Below are 13,974 nucleotides of genomic sequence, written 5' to 3' on the forward strand. Positions count from 1 at the left end.
TAGTGTGCAATTAAACAATGTTTTACCCTTAAGAATTATTATGTTGGCTTAATTAGCCAAATACAGCATAGCCTATGAAATACTAACTAAACTTGTACAAAAACAAACAAATTATTATTTTCTCTTAATACAACTAATAACCTGTAGGCTCCCTTTGCCTCTAAATAAATATCAAATTCATCTGTATAATTACTAAGCAAAACTATAACCTACAATACAAAATCGTTGTATTGCTTGGGGACTCTGCTTTCACGGTTTAATCTACCAGCTGGCACAGGAGCATCAGATCCTGTAGAATCTGCCAAAGTGTTGTCACCCAGACACCTTCTCTGCTCACCAACAGCGTTGCAGCGTGCTGCCTCTGGAACTCTGGTCACCATCTTGGGGATGTCGTCTATCCCGTCTGAATCAGTAACTCTTGGTGGATTTTGGGCCACCTCGTTTTGTGTGTCCTTGAACATGTACTTTTTGACGCTCGATACATTCCTCTTGTTGATAACATCTTCTGGAGACTTGACTGTCACCATGCTGCTGCTCCTCGATACAACATTGCATGGCTGACAATGGTAAGGAGTGTCTATCTTACCGCCATCATCTCGCCTCACAAGCACATCATCCCCAGGCATTATTTCAGAGTGCCTGGCTCCTCGTGTCAAGTCAGCATACCATTTTGCCGCACCTTGCTTTTCAGCATCACAGTCTCTCAGCTCCTGGTCTATCATGATCTCTCGCACCTCTGGTATTTTAGTGCAAATTTTCCTTCCAAACAAAGCTTCTGCTGGACTTTTCCCAGTCGTTGAGTGAGTGATCGCCCGATATACAGCTACATATGCTAACCGTGCCTCCTTCCAGTTTCTCCCTTCGGCATGGCCGATTCCTATCCTCTTCTCCATGGACTGGTTTTGTCTCCCTACTTCTCCGTTAGCTTGTGGCCATTACGGAGTCACCTTGTGATGATGGATACCTGTGATTCTTATGTATTCAGCAAATGTCTCAGAAACAAACTGTGGCCCATTGTCGTAGTGCAATGTAACAGGCAACCCGTGTCTGGCGAAGATCTCTGCTAATGCCTGTGCAGTCTTTTCTGCTGTAGTTGACTTCATCACTGCATACTCATAGTACCTGCTATAGTAGTCTACCACTACCATAATCGATTCACCTGTTGGAAGTGGTCCAAGAAAGTTAACAGCTATGTCAACCCATGGTCCTGTTGCCAACTTTGTACTTCTAATTGGTTCTGGTGGGTTGTTCCTGCTTGTGATTTGGCATCCGTGACAGGTGTTGACAAATTTTCTGGCATCTTTCTCACAACCTGGCCACCACACTGTGCTCCGCAAATTCTGTTTAGTACCAACGATGCCTAAATGTCCTTCATGAGCTAATGACACGATCCTTGGTCATAGTGGCTGTGGGATCACCAATCTGCTACCTCTCAGCACACACTGACCAATTACACAAAATTCATCTCAAGATTCAAGATTCAAGAGAGTTTATTGTCATGTGTCCCAGACAGGACAATGAAATTCTTGCTTTGCTTCAGCACAACAGAATATTGCAGGCATATTATGAGAACATATGCTTTGTAAGGGCATTGATCCCATTGCCCAGTGTGGATACGCTCTCTGATATCTTTGAGTTCAGGATCATGTTCTGATTCCCTTTCAACTTCCTTCATTGTCACGGCTCCTGACATTGACTGAATTGTGATGAATCTGAGACATGGCTGCAAGAGGGCCTGGGCAAAGAACTGAATATTCAAGGGTATACCTCCTATAGAAAAGACAGACAGGTGGGCAGAGGGGGTGAGGTTGCCCTGTTGGTGAGGAATGAAATTCAGTCCCTTGCAAGGGGTGACATTAAAACTGGAGATGTGGAGTCAGTATGGAGAGAAATAAGGAATTGTAAGGGTAAAAAGACCCTAATGGGACTAATCCACAGGCCCCCCAAACAGTAGCCTGGACATAGGGCGCAAGTTGAATCAGGAGTTAAAATTGGCATGTAGTAAAAGCAATGATGTGGTTGTTATGGGAGATTTCAACATGTATGTAGACTGTGAAAATCAGGTTGGTACTGGACCCCAAGAAAGGGACTTTGTAGAGTGCCTTCGTGATGGATTCTTAGAACACCTTGTATTGGAGCCTACCAGGGAGAAGGCAATTCTGCATTTGGTGTTATGTAATGAACCGGATTTGATAAAGGAGCTCGAGGTTAATGAGCCATTAGGAGGCAGTGACCATAACATGGTCAGGTTTAATCTACAGTTGGAGAGGGAGAAGGGTAGATCGGGGGTCTCAGTGTTGCAGTTGAACAAAGGGGACTATGGGGACATGAGGGAGGAGCTGGCAAAAGTTGACTGGAAAGATACACTAGCAGGGATGACAGTGGAACAAAAATGGCAGGTGTTTCTAGGAATAATACAGAAGGTGCAGGATCAGTTCATTCCAAGGAGGAAGAAAGATTCCAAGGGGAGAAAGGGACGACCATGGCTGACAAGGGACGTCAGGGACAGTATAAAAATGAAAGCGAAGAAGTACAACATAGCCAAGATGAGCGGGAAGCAAGATAATTGGGTAATGTTTAAAGAGCAACAGAAGATAACCAAAAAGACAATACGGTGAGAAAAGATGAGGTACGAAGGTAAGCTAGCCAACAATATAAAGAAGGATAGTAAAAGCTTCTTTAGGTATGTGAAGAGGAAACAATTATTTAAGACCAAAGTTCGACCCTTAAAGACCGAAAAAGGTGAATTTATTATGGGGAACAAGGAAATGGCAGATGAGTTGAACAGGTACTTTGGATCTGTCTTCACTAAGGAGGACACAAACAATCTTCCCGATATAGTAGTGGCCAGAGGATCTGGGGTGATAGAGAAACTGAAGGAAATCCACATTAGGCAGGAAATGGTGTTGGATAGACTGATGGGACTGAAGGCTGATAAATCCCCAGGGCCTGATGGTCTGCATCCCAGGGTACTTGAGGAAGTGGCTCGAGAAATCGTGGATGCATTGGTAATGATTTTCCAATGTTCTATAGACTCAGGATCAGTTCCTGTGGATTGGAGGGTAGCTAATGTTATCCCACTTTTTAAGAAAGGTGGGTGAGAGAAAACAGCATGGATTTATGAAGGGGAAATCATGCTCGTCTAATCTTCTGGAATTTTTTGAAGATGTAACTAGGAAAATGGACAAGGGAGAGCCAGTGGATGTAGTATACCTGGACTTTCAGAAAGCATTTGATAAGGTCCCACATAGGAGATTAGTGGGCAAAATTAGGGCACATGGTATTGGGGGTAGAGTGCTGACATGGATAGAGAAGTGGTTGGCAGACAGGAAACAAAGAGTAGGGATTAACGGGTCCCTTTCAGAATGGCAGGCAGTGACTAGTGGGGTACCGCAAGGCTCGGTGCTGGGACCGCAGCTATTTACAATATACATCAATGATTTGGATGAAGGGATTCAAAGTAACATTAGCAAATTTGCAGATGACACAAAGCTGGGTGGCAGTGTGAACTGTGAGGAGGATGCTATGAGAGTGCGGGGTGACTTGGACAGGTTGGGGGAGTGGGCAGATGCATGGCAGATGCAGTTTAACGCGGATAAATGTGAGGTTATCCACTTTGGTAGCAAAAACAGGAAGGCAGATTACTATCTAAATGGCGTCAAGTTGGGAAAAGGGGAAGTACAACGGGATCTGGGGTCCTTGTACATCAGTCTATGAAAGTAAGCATGCAGGTACAGCAGGCAGTGAAGAAAGCGAATGGCATTGTGGCCTTTATAACAAGGGGAATCGAATATAGGAGCAAAGAGGTCCTTCTGCAGTTGTACAGAGCCCTAGTGAGACCACACCTGGAGTATTGTCTACAGTTTTGGTCCCCTAATTTGAGCAAGGACATTCTTGCTATTGAGGGAGTGCAGCGCAGGTTTACAAGGTTAATTCCCGGGATGTCGGGACTATCATATGCTGAGAGAATGGAGCAGCTGGGCTTGTACACTATGGAGTTTAGAAGGAAGGGAGGAAAACTCATTGAAACATATGATTGTTAAGGGCTTGGACACGCTAGAGGAAGGAAATAGGTTCCTGATGTTGGGGGAGTCCAGAACCAGGGGCCACAGTTTAAGAATAAGGAGTAAACCATTTAGAACGGAGACGAGGAAACACTTTTTCCCACAGAGAGTGGTGAGTCTGTGGAATTCTCACCACAAATTCTGCTTCAGTTTCTCTATCTCCGATTTCTACTTTAGCCGTGAAACATCCAATGGTCTGCAATGGTTTAGTTGCGGTGTGTGGATATAACTTCCTACTACACCTCCTTGATGTGCACTTGATTTTCTGCTGTTTCAAGCATTCCCAAAGTGATCTGTCAATTACGTTGCTGTCACTACCAGAATCTACAATCACTGACACTGTAACAGCTTCGATGGTCACTGCAACTTTCTCATGATGGCTCTCATTCAAGGTAAACTGATAATTCCTTTTAATAGCAAACTCACCAGCTACATCACTGTCTTCATCACTTCCGAAATCACCTTCTACATGACGGACATGACCCTTCCTTTTCTGCCATGGTCCGTCTTTCTTTTCACTGGACTTCCCTTTCTTGTTGTAATCACTTGTCTTGTCCCTGGCCTTACTTTTACATTTCTTTGCAAAATGATCTTTGTCTCCACATTTCCTACATGTTCTACCTTTTGCTGGACAACGTGCATCTTTCCCTGTGTGACCCTTGTTGCCACACCTGTAATACTCGATCTCACGTTCAGGCATACTTCTTGGTCTACCTTAGGACAGATGGTTAACTTGCCCAGTCTTGGAATCGTTCAATTTCATGATGTGAAATTGTCCCTCAACAGCTTCCAGTGCTGCTGCAATCGACAAAGCATCATTAAGCTTTAACTCACCCCTGTTTTCCAGCAGCCCTCTCCTGAGCTTGTCTGACCTGCAATGCTGGACAACCTGATCCAATATCTGGTTTTCCACATCAGCAACCACATATTTGTATCCCACAGACACCTGTCTGACTCTCGTCACAAATTGAGCAACAGTCTCGCCCTCTTCCTGCTTTGTTTTACGGAATAAATGCAGTTGAAATGTAGCATTCGGCACCACCACATATTGACTGTTCAAAGCATCAACGGCTTTCTTAGAGTCTACCTTCATTCTGGTGTCAGGGAGTGTTTTAAACATTCCTTGGATCACTGGCCCCGTGGTGAAAAGAAGCAACGCTCTCTGCTGCGCCTTCTGCGGCGATGTACTCTCCTCAAGAAAGAGTCCACGACTGTCGGCGTAGGCTTCGAATTCCTCCAGTTCCACTTGACGCTGACGGTACTCGCATCCCCCGTCAGATCGAACTGTGGAACTCCTCGAAGTGCTAACAAATCAGCTCCAGCGACCACCATTTAAAAAATATTTTTTTTCCAGCTCGTAGGCACGGATTCAGAATCCAAAATATCCAAATATTCTCATCGCCAATGTCACATCTTCGCCTCAGAAGCGGAATAATGATACTGACACAATATTTACAGATTACATTCCTTGGTCTCCGTGTTTATTACCTCACCAGGCCATGGCCTCCTGCCGTGGCTTACACAGCGCACATGCGGTCTGACCTCCAAGTCAGCTGATACAAAGGTCAAGATATTTGCATATCATTATCATGACTCACCGTCATGACACTCACATGGTCACGGGGAGAAAGTCAAATATATGAATGAATGAATGAATGAATGAATGAATGAATGAATGAATGAATGAATGAATTATACTATATTATCAAATGTGACATGTCCCACTGAGATTCTTTGGTTTGCAGACACAAGTACGCAAAGAGTCGCCACATAGCTTAGCTTAACTTAGTTGAGTTTAGAGATTCCGAGCGGAAACAGGCCCTTTGGCCCACCGAGTCTGCACTGACCAGCAATCCCGCACAATTACACTCTCCTACACACACAAGGGACAATTTACAATTATACCATGCAAATTAACCTACAAACATGTATGTCTTTGGATACATAGATACTTAGAAAATATATGCACCTTTGAGTTAGCATCGCCATTCAATGTGATCATGGCTGATCATCCACAATCAGTACCCTGTTCCTGCCTTCTCCCCATAACCCTTGATTCCACTAGCACTAAGAGCTCTATCTAACTCTCTTTTGAATACATTCAGGTAATTGGCCTCAACTGCCTTCTGAATTCCACTAATTCACAACTCTCTGTATGAAAAAGTTTTTCCTCATCTCAGTTCGAAATGGCTTACCCTTTATTCTTAAACTGTGGCCCCTGGTTCTGGACTCCCCCACCATCGGGAACATGTTTCCTGCATCTAACGTGTCCAATCCCTTAATAATTTTATATGTTTCTATAAGATGCCCTATAAATCTATCTATACTTAACTAAAACCTTCCGGTTTGCATTGCTTTTACATTTGCGCAAATACGGTACTCGATAGCGCTATGATTTTTCGCCACCTTATTCGCCATTCTCCTGTGCTGCAAGTGCACCAAGTTTTGTTCCGATCTCATCAGATTGGTCTTCTCTCTTGTCAGTCGCCAGGATGGCAACGCCCCTTCCAGCACCCGCTGTCAATCACCGGGAGGAGGAGAATAAAGCCCCGGAGGCCGGGCTGAGTCTGTGCGTCCCTAAGCCGCTCCGAAGCCACCAGGCCCGAAGCCGCTCCGAGTCTATGAGCCCCGAAGCCGCCTGGGAGACGCTGAGCCCGGCCGGGGCCAAGTGCCGGCAGCCGGGGCCCGGAAGCTGCTAAGTGAGGCTGGAGCCAGATCCGGAGCCAGGGCCGGGAGCCTCTGAGTCAGGAGTCAGTGCCGGGGCCGGGAGGCTACAGGTAGACAGGGGTAGGCCACGGCATCGGAAGGCCACGGCAGCATTCCCTCCCCCCACCGGCCCACGACAGGCCGCGTCTGAAGCCATCTCCGCCCCCCGGCTACAGGACGCTCCCGCCGTTCCCCGCCTGAAGCCGTCCCCATCCCCAGCTGCAGGAAGCTACCCCCCTACCCCCACCTTAAGCCATCCCGAGCTGCAGGAGGCTCCCCGCCAGCCCCCGCCAGAAACCATCCCCTCCCCCGCCTGCAGGACGCTCTCTCCCCCCCCCCCCCCCCCACCCTCCACCTGAAGCTGTCCCCGTCCTCAGCTGCAGGACGCTACCCACCCCCGCGTACTAGCCAATACTAGCCCAAGAAAAGTCCATTCGGCCTACAATGTCCATACTAGCTCTCCGGAAACCAGTCCATTTGGCCCACAACACCTGTTCTAGCCCAAAAAAGTCCCTTTGGCCCACCATGTCCACACTAGCCCTGTGGAACCAGTCCCTTCGGCCCACAACATGCCCCCCCGCCTGAAGCCGTCCACAGCTACAGGATGCTCACGCCGGCCCCCGCTTGTAGGCAGCGGCAGTGGTAGGTACAGCAGTGATAGGCCAGGGCAGCTGTAGGCCATGGCTGGGGTAGGCAGCAGTAGGGAGTGGCAGCGGTAGACCATTGCAGTGGTACGCAGTACTGCATTTCAAAGCAGCTCCCTCCACCAACAACCATTTGCAGTGCAGCATTCCAAAGCAGTTACCACCACCAATAACCATTTGCAGTGCAGCATTCCAAAGCAGTTCCCACCACCAATAACCATTTGCAGTGCAGCATTTCAAAGCAACCACATTTTCATTTTCAAACCACATTAAGGGCACTCACAGTTGAGTAGTCATGTGTTCAGTGTTATTCACAGCTCAGAGAGACGTGACCCTCTCGCTTCCTCCATCTTGCTGAGACTGAGTGAGGCACAACACTTCTGTGTTTTATAGTCCCTCCCCCTCCCACCAGCAGGGGCAGCTGAGAGAATGTCAACATTTTTTAAACATTAATAACTCTTTTATTTTTCATCAATGGGAAAAATCCTCTTTTCCTGCACAGCGGAGGGGGACTCTGAGTAAGATGGCCAAAAATCACAGCCGTAAGTGGCAGCGTTTTTTCTAAAACCATGAAACAGAAAAACAGGTAGTTGTGGTGCGTGGGTCACAAAAGGAAGAGAGGAGTCGAGTGTTTTGAGAGGCACCTTTAATTATGTTCCTCCTGGTTGTAGGGAGGTCGAAACGAGAGAAAGATGGCACCCAAACCCCTGCCTTTAAACCCTCTGGTTAAGGACCGCCTCCGGACTGAACCACTCCCGGGCCGAGGGGTTCGACAGTAATGATGGCGCGACACTTTGGAGCCACCACAGGACCCCCCCCCCCCCCAGAACCCGAGGCACGAAACGCACCGGCGGGCGCACGACCCGGCCCGCCCACGTGCGGAAGTCAGCAGATCGAGGGGCTGGCGGAGGCATAGGTGGAGGGACAGGTCGAGGGAATGGTCGAGGGACCGGCGGGAGGACAGGTGGAGTGACAGGCGGAGGGAGCCGTGAAGGGGGGCGCCCTCGAGGCCGAGGTTGGGCAACCAGCACCGGCTGGTCAATGTCCAGGTGTGCCGGCTTCAACCGGTCAATCGACACGGCCTCCGGCCGGCCCCCTATATCCAGCACAAAAGTCGTCTGTCCGTGTTCCAGCACCCGGAACGGGCCCTTGTACGGCCTCTGGAGTGGCGTCCGGTGGGCATCACGGCGCAGGAAAACGTATGGGCAGTCCCTGAGGGCTGATGGCACATGCGGGCGAAATGTCTCATGGCGGGACGTCGGGATGGGTGCGAGCCTGCCAACTCGCTCACGAAGGCGCTTTAGGGTGGATGAGGGCGTTCCCTGCTGCCCCGACGCTGACGGCACATACTCCCGGGGCACCGTGAGTGGCAAGCTGTACACGAGCTCCGCCGATGATGAGGCCAAGTCCTCTTTGGGAGCAGTCCGGAAGCCCAGCATGACCCACGGCAACTCGTCCATCCAGTCCGGGCCGGAGAGTCGTGCCTTCAGTGCTGCCTTTAGCTGCCGGTGGAACCTCTCCACCAGACCGTTAGCTTGCGGGTGGTAAGCCGTGGTGTGGTGTAGCCGCACCCCCAGCAAGCGAGCCATGGCTGACCACAGCTCGGAGGTGAACTGTGGCCCCCGGTCTGAGGAGATGCGCGCCGGCACCCCGAAGCGAGCAATCCGGTGCGCGGACAACGCACGAGCACACGTAGCCGTCGAAGTGTCGGCCAGCGGAATGGCCTCCGGCCACCGCGTGAAGCGGTCCACCATTGTAAGAAGGTGGGTGATGCCCCGTGACTGCGGGAGAGGCCCCACAATGTCTACGTGGAGATGGCCGAATCGCCGGTGAGGTAGACCAAACTCCTGGAGAGGCGCACGGACATGGCGCTGGATTTTTGCCGTCTGCCACGGAATGCAGGTGCGCGCCCAATGGCCAACCTGCTTACGCAGACCGTGCCACATGAAACGAGCGGCCACTAGTGCCGTTGTCGCCCTAATTGATGGGTGAGACAGTCCGTGGATGACTTCAAAAACCCTCCGGCGCCAGGCGGCAGGGACGATGGGGCGCGGCTGACCGGACGATACATCGCACAGGATGGTCGCTCCTCCAGGACCGAGAGGGACATCCTCAAGGCGGAGGCCGGAGATGTCAGTCCGGCAGGCGGGCATCTCATCGTCCGTGAGCTGTGCCTCTGCCAGAGCAGAATAGTCAATTCTGGGCGCCACCTCCAAAACGGCGTTGATAGCGGGACGGGACAATGCGTCGGCCACCCGGTTCTCCTTCCCCTCGATGTAGCGGATTGAAGTGGTATACTCCGAAATGTAGGCCAAATGCCGCTGCTGTCGTGTGGACCAGGGGTCGGAAACCTTTGCCAGGGCAAAAGTGAGCGGCTTGTGGTCCATGTAGGCGGTGAACGGGCGGCCCTCCAGGAAGTAGCGGAAGTGGCACACTGCCAGGTACAGAGCCAGGAGCTCGCGATCGAACGCGCTGTATTTCGTCTGCGCGCGGTTGAGGTGCCAGCTGAAGAAGGTCAGGGGCCGCCAACCTCCGCCTGTCAGTTGCTCCAGCACAGCACCAACCGCCGACTCCGAGGCGTCCACCGTGAGAGCAGTCGGGGCAGCTTCCCGCGGGTGCACCAGCAGTACGGCCCGAGCCAGGGCCTCCTTCGCACCGCCAAATGCAGCCACTGCCTCGTGAGTCCATTCAACGGCTTTGTTCTGCCCACCCGCCAGGAGTTGATACAGAGGCCGCATGATGTGGGCCGCGGATGGCACGAAACGGTGGTAAAACGCCACCATGCCGACAAACTCCTGCAGGCCGCGCACCGTGCGTGGGCGGGGAAACCGACGGATGGCGTTGACCCTGTCAGGCAAGGGACCCTTGCTCAGTCACGCGGTGGCCGAGGAATTCAATCTCGGTCACCCCAAAACGGCACTTTTCGAGGTTGATGGCCAAACCATGTTCACTGAGCCGCTGACAGAGCTGCCGAAGGTGGGCGCAGTGCTCCTGCTGCGAGCGGCTGGCCACCAGGATGTCGTCCAGGTACACAAATACGAAATCGAGGTCGCGACAAACCCCGTCCATCAGGCGTTGAAAAGCCTGCGCGGCGTTCTTGAGGCCGAACGGCATCCGCGTGAACTCATAAAGTCCGAATGGCGTGATGATCGCCGTCTTGGGTACGTCATCCGGATGAACCGGGATCTGGTTATAACCCCGTACCAGATCCACTTTTGAAAATATTGTGGCCCCAGCCAAATGGGCGGTGAAGTCCTGGATGTGGGGTACGGGGTATCGATCCGCGGTTGTTGCGGCGTTCAGCCGCTGGCAATCCCTGCAAGGTCGCCAGCCCCCGCTTGCCTTAGGGACCATGTGGAGTGGGGATGCCCATGGGCTGCTTGAATGGTGGACGATCCCCAAGGTCTCCATCGTGCGGAATTCCTGCCGTGCCAGACGTAGTTTATCTGGCGGCAGTCGGCGCGCTCGTGCGTGGAGAGGTGGGCCGGAAGTCTGGATAAAATGTACCACTCCGTGACTGGGGGTCGATGACCGAAACTGTGGGGTCAGGATGTCCGGGAACGCGGCCAAGATCCGCGCGAAGCGGGAGTCCATGGACGACAGGGGCCGTCCCACCGGCTGATCCAAACGCAGCATGATCGGCTCCATTGTAGCGGCGTTGACCAAGCGCTGACGCCTGACGTCCACCATGAAGGAATGCGCCCGGAGGAAGTCGGCCCCGAGCAATGGCTGGGAGACATCAGCAATGGTAAACCGCCACGAGAAATGGCAGGAGCTGAAAATGATCGGGACCATGCGCACTCCATACGTGCGGATGGGGCTGCCATTCGCCGCGGTGAGGACGGGCCCCCGCTTACCGGAACAAATGTCGGCCAGCGAAGGGGGCAGGACGCTGAGCTCCGCTCCAGTATCAACGAGGAAGCGGGTCCCGGAGCGCCGATCCCAGGCGAAGAGGCGGTGAATTTGGCCGGCCGCCGCGGGGACTATTGGCAGCCGGCCCAGGCATTTCCCGGGAACGTGCACGGCTGGCGGCATTGTCGTGCTGCAACACCCCAGCGCTGATGGAAATAGCACCGGCGCCTCATGTTGATGGCACTTGGAGCTTGCCTGCTCCTGTTGGTGGTGCCTGCAGCTTGCTGGCGCTGGACTGCGGGTGCAGTACTCCTCACTGCGGCTGGGGGCGATCTTATGGGCCGTTGGGTTGGAGCTGTCACTCCTTCCACATCTCCCCCGCCCCACCGGAGGAAATCGGGAGCTGCTGGGGTGACGTCATCGGCACGCCTGCCAACGGCCAGCGCGTTGACGTCATCAGGGCGCGCCATCCACAGCGCGTCGGCGCGCCTCCCGAAGGCCCTGATGTCTGCAAACGAGACGTCCGTTAGCTGAAGACGGATGTAGGCCGGCAGCAGATGCAAGTATGTATATTCGAATAGCAGGCACGGCGTGTGCCCGTCTAGTAGAGCCACCATCTCCTTTAGGGGGCTATATGGCCGTCGGTCGCCCAGGCCCTCCATATGCAGGATCCTAGCAGCACGCTCCATCCTGCTTAGGCCATAAATCTGGAGCAGGAGCACCTTAAGGCTGAGATATTTATCAGTGTCCGGGGGGGCTGCGAGGAAGTCCGTGACCTCTTCAACCGTGTCCTGGTCGAGGGCCCCCACCAGGTAATAGAAGCGGGTGGCATCGACCGTGATGCCCCGCAGGTTGAACTGGGCCTCCGCCTGCTGGAACCAGATGAGCGGCCGGGTGGTCCAGAAGTTGGGCAGTTTCACCGAGACCGCGTCCAGAGACAGGGCCGGGCCGGCCTGTGAGGAGGTAGGGCTTTCTGCTTCCTCCATCATGATGACAATGGAGCGTCGGGGGTCACCAATGTGGTGCGTGGGTCTCAAAAGGAAGAGAGGAGTCGAGTGTTTTGAGAGGCACCTTTAATTATGTTCCTCCCGGTTGTAGGGAGGTCCAAACGAGAGAAAGATGGCACCCAAACCCCTGCCTTTAAACCCTCTGGTTAAGGACCGCCTCCGGACTGAACCACTCCCGAGCCAAGGGGTTCGACAGTATGATGGCGCGACCCTTGGGAGCCAACACACAGTGGTCAAGATCTTACTTTTAGTAATATCGCTAACATAGTGTAATTCAATACAAAATAATAGTTAAAATAAAAATAAAAAAGGTTATTAAAGTATCATGGAGGCTAGCCGTAAATGAAAAAATGTTCAAATTAAGGATGTTCCCTTCTAATTATATATTTAATATAAAATAATTATAAATAATTTAAAACACTATTAACATTTACGTTAGAAATCAAATTTTGTGGTGATCTGTCGTGGAGCAACCCCATTGAAGAAGAACAGTAGTTACCCAGACCTCGTTGCTGGTTGCGAAGGGGACCCATAACAGTTCAAGCTTCAGGGCCCCAAAAATGTAGATCTGCCAGCGAGTGTGATTAAAAACAGCACAGCAATAGTTGGGTAGACCGCCTGCGCCCCCTACCGCTAGTAGCGCAGAAACGTTGCAGTAAATAGGGGCTCATGATTGGCTCGGAGAGAGGGCAGTGGCGCGGTCTGATTGATAGATGAGATAGAATAATGTCACACTGCCCTTGTATTATGTTTGACTTGTATTAACCAACTGTTGTTGAATAAGATTGACATAAATAAAAGTGTGTTACGACTAATTAAATAACTGGTACCCATGTTGTTTACTGCACAGTATAACTGTCGGCTAAATCTGCTGCAGAGTCAGAGAACTGGTGAGCAGTTAACTAGTTTGGACCACACTAGAGGCACTAGAAACATGTTCCCGATGTTGGGGGAGTCCAGAACCAGGGGCCACAGTTTAAGACTAAGGGGTAAGTCATTTCGAATGGAGATGAGGAAACACTTTTTCACACAGAGAGTTGTGAGTCTGTGGAATTCTCTGCCTCAGAGGGCGGTGGAGGCCGGTTCTCTGGATGTTTTCAAGAGAGAGCGAGACAGAGCTCTTAAAAATAGCGGAGTCAAGGGATATGGGGAGAAGGCAGGAACGGGTGGGGCCGGAGACATGGAAGGAATTGTCAATATATGGGTCGAAATGCTGCATGTGGACAATGTGACTTGTCGGTCGTTAGCTGTCTGTGGTGAGTTTCCCTTTTGCTAACAGCGGCCTTGATGAATTACTGCATTTGAAGTCAAGAACAGGGAGTTGCAGGGATGATTTTGATTTGATCTAGCGGGACATCTGCTCCGAGTTTTATAATTGTTCAGCAACACAGTTGAAACAAACCACACAAATGATTCTTATCCCTGATTATCTGCGCCCTTTTGTTGAACTGACTCAGCAAAGCCGGTAGAAATTATCCACAACATTAATCCAACTGATGTTCAAACAATTAAGAGGAATTCACGCTCTACTTGTTTTATTATCCCATCAAATATTCTAGAATACTTAATTGGATTTGAAATGACTGACTCGATATATTAATTTAATTTCCATAACAAAAGTGGTTCTTCCTGTAAATCCCGAAGCCTATAAAAGCGGAATCCAGTGATCTTGAAACATTTGTTAGCAAAAGGACTCAAACA

Source organism: Amblyraja radiata, chromosome 7, assembly GCF_010909765.2.
Source record: "Amblyraja radiata isolate CabotCenter1 chromosome 7, sAmbRad1.1.pri, whole genome shotgun sequence".
Lineage (NCBI taxonomy): Eukaryota > Metazoa > Chordata > Chondrichthyes > Rajiformes > Rajidae > Amblyraja > Amblyraja radiata.